Source organism: Asparagus officinalis, chromosome 1 (assembly GCF_001876935.1).
Source record: "Asparagus officinalis chromosome 1, Aspof.V1, whole genome shotgun sequence".
NCBI lineage: Eukaryota > Viridiplantae > Streptophyta > Magnoliopsida > Asparagales > Asparagaceae > Asparagus > Asparagus officinalis.
The window spans coordinates 5,072,058-5,081,163 of record NC_033794.1 but is presented as its reverse complement, the minus strand read 5'-3'; positions in this window follow the sequence as shown (position 1 = coordinate 5,081,163).

The window sequence follows — 9,106 nt, the reverse complement described above, 5'->3', positions numbered from 1 at the left end:
ACTATCAACTTAACATGTGTCATACATCTCAACTATTCATACAAACTCATTTAGCAACATGTATTCAAGTGTTTGTGCACATATCTCGATGCACGGATCCAATATCTCATGTTCACAGACATCTTAGGTGTTAAACAGGTCACAAACATCATAATACAATTTTGGTTGATCAAGAAAATCCCTCGAATCAAACGAATACGACCCAAAACATGCACATGCACAAACTCAGAAAATAGGTCTTAGTAGTTGACTACTATGAGCCCATCCAACAACTAGGAAAACTAGACTAAGTGTGAGTAGTCGACTAATACGAACATTAGTCGACTACACTGGTATGAAAAACACTAATGTGAGTCGCATTAGGAAAGGAGTAGTCAACTACTCCTGATATTAGTCAACTACTCTGTGTTAAATAGATTTTGTTTCTCACGTTTTAAGAGTTTTATGATTCTAACTTGTTTAACTTATTGTAAAACATGTATAAGACATTTTAATATCTTGATTAACATCTCTGAAGTTAATCTAACACATGGATCAAGAATTATAACATTAAATATTACATGTAAGCTCTAAGCATGCATGAAAACATCAAAACGTCGATAAAATCATCAAAACTTAGAAAAATCACATGTTTAATTACTTCCAGATCTTAATTTACATCTGACTATTCGTTCATAAACTTTTAAACACAAAAAGATTGGATCTTTAACTCATATATTATAAAAGAACTATTTTTATACTCAAAATAGTTGATTAGGCTTAATAAATCCACATTAAAACTCAATAAAACAATTAAAAACATGAGAGTAGGGTTAGCAGAGATAAAACTCGCCTGAAAACTTGTTGAAAACCTGAAGGATACAAAACCAAGTTAGATCCCTAAGCCACCCACCAAATCGAAATCGAAATCTCATTTCAAAAAGCTCTTGAACTCTCACAAAATTGATCTAGGGTTTAGGAGAGGAGAAGGTGGCTGCTAGGGTTTGAACACTCTGATAAAAAGAACTTTTTTTGTGAAAAACATGAGTTTATATGGTGGCAAACCCGAAATAACCCAAACAGACCCAAAATCAAAAAGGAAACTGGAGAATCAGCCAGACTAGTCGACTACTACTCGGAGTAGTTGACTAATCACCTTACTAGTCGACTACTCTGAGTAGTAGTCGACTAATAAGGTTACAAACAGACTGTTTGTGCATGTTTTATGTTTGTGCATGTTTTGACTCGTTTCTCTCATATATATGAACTTGTTTGATCTTAAATCACTTGATGCCTTGCTCAAACATCATTTAATGATATTTATCATGCTAAATATCCACTTATCACAATTAATCACACACTAATTCAAGTTATCACATATTATCTAAAATTTTTAGGGTTTTACATCTAGCTTCGCCATTATTTTAACATAATGTAGAAATAACATATGTTATTTCAATCTAACACTCTATTTCAATAGAAATATAGTAGAGCCATAAGAGTATTTTCTTTATTTGCTTTCTTGAAGACTTGATGCAGTGACGTATTTAGTTTTGAATTATTACAACTTAACTTTTGGTGACATAATTATGTTTATAATTTTAACTTATGTTTTATAATAAAGTAGATGTACCTAAGAGGGTCTAGTCGAGTTGGAAAGTTATCTATGAGTAGTACTCGAATGACTCAAGTTCGACTCTCCTAAGGAGCACCTATACGAATTTAATTTTGTAGAATACACGAGGTTGTGTATTGGGGGTACCCCTTACCTACCCCTAGAGATTTAATACCCATGGTTCAAGGGATCCTAGGAAAGTTTACTTGCAAAACCCAATAAATAAATAAATAAATAAATATGTAAATGTGAAATTATGAAGGTCTCATGAAAAATGTTTGATTATTGTTTGTCCTAACTAGGCCTATCGGACACCACAAACTAAGAAAGGAAATTATCTAGCCTTAGGCCTGTGCAGCTTAAATATAGCTAGTTAAAAGTTAGAAATTTTTTCTTAGGAAAAATATGTCAACGCCCCAAAATGAAGAAGTTGATGTGGCCCAGCCCCAGCAACTATTTCCCTTACTCTTTAGACCCAAAAGAGAGTAAAAAGTATGGCTCAGCCCTAAAAGCCCACTTTTATACATATACTCTATGTATTTTCACAACCCTACCGAAAATGCCCTCTTCTCTCACCCAGAAAACTATCTCGTTGACCCTTCAACCCAGTGATCTCTTCCATCGCAGTTAATGTGAATCGACTATGAAAAGAGGGGGGGGAAGCGTGGGTTTCTTCCATTATAGGTTGGCTTCATTATGGGTGTTGATGTTAAATATCACACAGCCAAATAAAGTCACGGAGTTTGCAAGGGCCGCTTTCTTCTTCGACATTATGCTTGATTCTGAACTTAGGATGATTGAGCAATTTTCACACAAAGAGTCGTAAGAGGACGGAGATAAGTTCCCCCGTGGTACCTCCAACGATCAAGTCAGTTGATGAACTAGAGCTTGAGTAAGGTTAAAGAAGAACTATGTGTTCTTATTTTTTATGTAGTGTGTGCTTTAGGAGGATTTTTTTAGATTGATCATCAGGTGCTATGGCGAACAGCATCTGTATTTATAGGGGATGCTAAGGACAGATTGGTCACTTTGGCCATGTAAATGGCGATGATAAAGTATGAGCTGGAAGGTGAATCATCCCTCACTTTACAAGTGTCGGCTGGCGACCGGAGGGGAAGTCGCTTTGCATGAGAGAGGGTGTCTCCGAATTTTCTAGAAAGTGACTAAGAGCGTGGCAGAAGGTACGTGGGCATACTGAATCATCCCTCACTTTACAGGTGTCGGCTGGCGACTGGAGGGGAAGTCGCTTCGCATGAGAGAGGATGTCTCCGTATTTTTTGGGAAGTGATTGACAAGTCATGGAGGCACATGGACCTACTGACAAGTCATGGATACCATTAGGCTAAAATATGGATAAGGTTTGTACGATGTGGACTGAAATGTTTACATATGCTCTGGGGGAGAGGCTTGAGGCCAGGGTCGGGTTCTCAACTTAGTTGATAGCAGGGAATATCTCTCAAGTTGTCCCTAAGAATGGCCCAGTGAGTGGTCGAGTGCCCTAAGTGGGTTTCCCTCGACGATAGGGTCAACTGATTTTGCCTTTCGTATCGACACAAGAGTGTCGCCTTGATGAGTCGGCGGGGTCGAGGCTTCTGTGCCTGTGCCTTGGGTTTATTCCTGATAAGGTACCAAGGTTTTGTAATTAGTCATGATGGTCGAATTGCGTTGGAGGATTGCGCTGGAGGATTCATCCATCTGTTGTGACTTGGGTTTACCCTGATGAGGTACCAAGGGCTTGAAATTCGACTGAGGAGTCGAATGCCTAAAACTCTTGAGAGTTTGCTATGCCTTTCCTTCCCCTAAGGCCAAGAGACAACTATGGTAGTTGGCCAAAGGGTTGAGGTTTATTCTGCTAGGACTCCTATTGTATCATCTTGCAAATACTGTATCTTGGGTGAGTAAACACTATAAAAGTTGGCCCCTTTCTCTTGGAGTCGGCTTTTAGTCGGCTCCGAGAGAAATAAAATATGCTCTGATCAATACAAGCCTGATGAGGACAAGAAACTGAGAAGTCTCTGTCTTAGAGACGTGGCTTGTCATTATTGGGCATCTATTGTTAATTTTGCTATTCATGGCTGACATCATCAAAGATTTGAGCCGTCTTTTTGGGAGACGAAGTGTCATGGATATAATGGAGGATCTTTTGTTTTTCGAGTATTGGAACATGGGGCATTAAATGAGGACAGTGTTTTGTATTCCAAATGAACTGCTTCAGATTCCGAAGTGGATCTGACCTAGTTGTTTCGAAAATCATCGTGCCCTTTGAAATCCTTCTATACCCTTCCTTGAAAGCTTATAAATAGCCTCTCAATGTTGAAATAATTCTTTTACGAACCTTCGCTCTGATAAATTCTCGATATTCCTTCAAGCTTTACTTTAAGAAAAAGTCTTCCAAGGCCTCTCAAGTTTCAAACTCTGGCCTTAGTGAGGAGAGACTCACTATTCTTCTACTGATCCACTCCAATGTCCATATGGATAATCTGGTGGGATTGTATGATCAATACAATATCCATCGGACTCTCACATTGGCGGCACCAGAGATGAGCTAGCCAGTATATTGTCATGACGAGGGTTGAGTGCCGTTGTACTTGGCCCACTTGGAACATGGCTTATGGCTTCCCTTGCATCCTTTCATCAAGGAGGTGCACGCCACTCTAGGAGACTCCCATTCCCAGTTCTATTCGAACGCAGTAGGGATTCTGGTGGCTTTTATCATCATTTGCTAGCGTGTTGGAGTCCAACCAAGCTTGAGATTGCTTGGGCATTTGATCAGTGTGGGATCTACTGAGAAGGACTCGCATTACTCCTTCTACTATCGTGATGAGTTCTAGCTTATCTCAAATTCTTTAGAGTTGGATGAGGATTGGAGGAGGCAATTTTTGTGGGTCTATGGTGGCGACAACGTCTTCGCCTGCTTGGGCTGGCCGAAAACGAATGAAGACGTTTTGAGGCCACTCACCCTGAGTGATTTTGTCACGCCCCGCTTCCCAAAATACAGGGGAATCAGAACGTGAACAAGTCCGCGACGTATTAAATTGAGAAGAAATATACACTATCTTTTTTTTCTTTTTCTTCTCAATCCAATACGCTAAGTGTCAAATACATAAATCTCAATAACAGGTCCCCGATCATAAAAGTAAGAATATAAAAACAACACAGAATAAAATGATCCGTATCATAAGAGAAATATCATCCAAGACATAAGGTTTGGGTCAAACATGCTCTTATACATATCTGAAGGAATGAATACTGAAGAAACATGAAATACATTGTTCAACGGTAATAGAAAGGAAAAATACTACAATAACAACTAAGAACATCAACCAAGAAGAGATAACTGCTTCGTTCTATTCTTCAACTCTATCTTCAAGGCACTCCTACTGAGAATCCTCTGGCTCCTGGCGATCTCCAGTTGGACCTTATCTTCCTCTAAGTCTGATGTACAACAGAGAAAATAGGTGTATGTCAGTGTGCATGGCACACGGTAAGATCCCATAAAACAAATAGAACGAATGAAAACCAAGCGGAATACGATACGATAACAGAAATGACAAAAGAACGTGCAACTGGAAATCTAACAAAATCAAAATGCAATCCACTACTAAAACATGATAATCATAAGAATCCATAAATCAATCGGGTAAGGAAGTCATGCAGCTAGCGATCGGAATAATCATCCAAGTGATAAGGTCATACAACTAGATGGAATTAATACTTAAAAATCTACAACAAGAAATGTAGTACATCAAGCGAAATAATCCAAATAAGGAAACCCTCATGTATATACTATATGTCTCAAATTGTAGATAATTAAATATTAACCCTGATCTATGTATGAAAAGAAATATAACTGGCCTACATCTCACAAGAATCCATACCTAGCCAAGAAACGAGGTCATGCAACTAGCCATCCTATAACAGGTCACTGGTTCACATCTCACACAGAGTCAACGCTCATATCATCAGATAACTAAATGTTCAAATATCCCCAATGTGCATCCAATCAAATAAATTTATGAACCAAAGTAGCAACACCGATCTACTTTGACCCAACCAACTAACCCCAGTGGCAACACCGATCCACTGTGATTCAACAAACTAACCCCAGTGGCAACACCGATCCACTGGTGCAAGCCTAGAAGATATATCAGAAGCCATATCTGATCACATGAACAAGGACTTTCCCACCCCAACTCATCTTATTTTTCTAAGTCAACAACAATAAGCATGTCCTAAGTCTCGTTCATAATACATAAAACCACTAAGTCATGAACTCTATCTCACATCCTCTGGTCTCATATCAGTCATCAAACAATCCACACAGATAATAACATATCACGACATAATCTAAGCCACTAATTAATAATGGATATAAATAATAAAATAACAAGTCAAAGAGAAATGAGATCTTGCCTTGGGGTATTGTCGAGGATGTCGTAGAGGGTAGTGGGGGTTGTTGGGTGGCTGTACGGGTCACAATGGTTTTCGTGGCTCGTCGAAAAGTCAATCAAGTGATAGAATACAAAAAGGGAGGTGTTAGTAGCGATTAGTGATATTCGAAGCGATATAACAAGAGGTAGAATATGAGCCCAAGTGAGAGGGATATACCAAGTGATAGACAATATAAAGGGCTACACACCGGCGAAGACAGTAGCGAAAACAGAGACCGAAGGTTGCCAAAAAACGCGTGCGAAGTCGACACAGCGCTGCTGTTTTCTGCTCGCTGCTACTGTCGAACGATGTTTTGGACGCTACCGAGAGAGATAGAGAATGAATTAGAGCGTGATACAAATTGGAGGTGATAGGAAACATGTAGAGCTACATATCAGAGAATAAATCGAAGGAAACGGAGGTCGTAGATGGCCGAAAAGCGTGTTCAAAGTCGGCACAAAACTGTAGAAATTTGCTCGCTGTTCGGTCATTGTTCAGGCTCGTTCCTCGCTGTTCAGAGTCTTCCGTTGCTGTTCGGGCTTGCCGGAGGTGGGGGAGGTTGCTGGGGGGTCATCGAGGTGTCTCGGTAGGCTCCAACGAGGCTGAACGATGGCGAATCTGGCTGAGGGGGAGGTCGAGGTGGCAGGGAGGAGTGGCGCGCGGGGCTAAGGTGGGCAGTGGTGGCTAGCGGCAAGGAGGGGCTGTAGGGCTTTCGGGCGAGGATCTGGAGAGGCGTTGGTTGGGGTTTGAGGCATCAGAGTTTGGTGGAGGGGATGGAGGAGACGGTGGAGCTTGAAGCAGAGATGGAGACTGGGTTGAGAGAGGCAGAGAGAATGAAAGAGACGGCACGAGAGGTGTGGTGAAGTTGGGTGCGGAGAAGGAAGAGAGAGAAGAGAGAGAGAGAGAGAGAGAGAGAGAGAGAAGGTAGCAGGCGGTTGTGTGAAAAAAACAAAAAAAACATAAAGATATATATGTATGTAGATTAGGGTTAGGGTTAGGTAATTAAACGAAAATTAATTAAAATAAATAATTACTGATATTTAAAAATCTGAATAATTACGGAATAATTATCTACAATTAAAAACATACTAGTTGTATTAATACAATAGCTAATACGCAATAGAAGAAATAATGCAAGAAATTGCACAATTAAACAAGAATAATTAATAAAAAATATAATTACTTACATTTAAAATCAAATAGTTATAGGATAATTATCTGTACGATAAAACATACCAGTTGTGCTAATACGACAGTTGATACGTAATAGTAGAAATAATATAACTAATTATAAAATTAAACGAGAATACTTAATAAAAATATAATTACTTACATTTAAAAACAAATAATTATGGAAAAATTATCCACACAATAAAATATACTAGTTGTACTAATGCAACAGACTATACGAAATAGTAGAAATAATATAACTAATTACACAATTAAACAAGAATAATTAATAAAAATATATATTTACTTACATTTAAAATCAAATAATTACGGGATAATTATCTACATAATAAAACGTACTAGTTATACTAATACAACAGTTGATACGCAATAATCGTAATAATACAACAAATTGTACAATTAAACGAGAATATTTAATAAAAAATATAATTACTTACATTTAAAATTAAATAATTATGGGAAAATTTTCTACAAAATAAAACGTACCAGTTATACTAATACGACAGATAATATGCAACAGTAGGAATAATACAACAAATTATACAAATAATACATAATTAATAATACAACATAATATATGAAATAATACGTAGTAATAATAATAATAAGAAGAAGAAATATTATTTAAAATGATATATAATAGTATCAACAACACAACGGATTAATTCCAAAAATTTTTACTACACTAAATTAATATATAAATATTAAAATTATTTATATAAATATAAAATTTGGACTTTTAAATCATAGAAAATTCTAGAAGGCCGAGAAAAATGCAAATACTCTTTTAAAAATAATAATTAAATATTTTAAAATACCAAAAATTTATTTTAACTAGTATCAAAATTCATGGTCCTTACAAATTCCGAGATGATGGATCTAGAAAAGGTTTGTTCCTATGTCGGGCCACGTGAGAGCGATGCTCTATGTGATGATATGTCTCTCCAACTGACGAGCATATCCATGATCTTGTCTTCCACAGGATTCCAAGCAAGGACGAGCCCGGTTCCTCTGTTGGGGAGAAGTCGCAAGAGGAATGCAAGGACCGAGGGGTTGAGTTCCACTGTGAGGCACCAAAAGAGGCCGAGGTGTGCCTTCAGCGCTGAGGAGGTAGTTGCCTTGATGCCTCAAGCCGCTAAAATTATCTCTGAATTGAGGGGACGGTCAAGGGTCAAGAGGCGACGCCCAATCGGGTCGGTTGGGGGAGCCCAACCAACTGGGGCGGATCCGTTGGTAAATCAGCTCAACCGCTTGGAAAATATAGGGCGGATAGACGAGTCTTCTCCTGGCAGGAAGACAACAGCCCTAGCGATCAAAGAAGATGATGTCTGCCCTAGTACTATTCCTAAGGCGTCTCGTCATCCTGGCAAAGAGCCGATTAAGGTGGACGATGGAGTCATGGGAAGAGCTAAAACTCCGTCAGACCAGATAGAGAATGGTTCTGACGAGAGGATTTTGGAGGATATGTCAAGTGTTGGCATACACCAAGCTCTCCAGGCTTGTTTGGCTCGGGGGACTTTGTTAGAGAACACCCTATTCAGTCGACTTGAGCATTCCCTGGAATGCCAAGCAGTGCTGGCTAAGAAGAAGTCGGTTAAGGAAGAGGCAGAGAAGAGGATCATTGTCTTGGAGGCCGAGTTAGCTCACAAAGAAGGCGCTTGGCAGCAGAGTCTGGATAAGAAGGAAGAGCTCCTTAAGAGCTTCCAAAGGAGATGGTTCATCTTTAGACAGAGGTCAAGTCTGAGAGGTGTCACAGGATGACGGCTGAGACAGAGGCTCGATCTAGTCACCTATCTCTTGAGAAGATGACGAGGGACTTTGAAGAGGTGCAATCAAAGCTTCGGGCATCTGCGGCCCTTGTCTAGAAACTAGAGAACAAACTCGTTCATC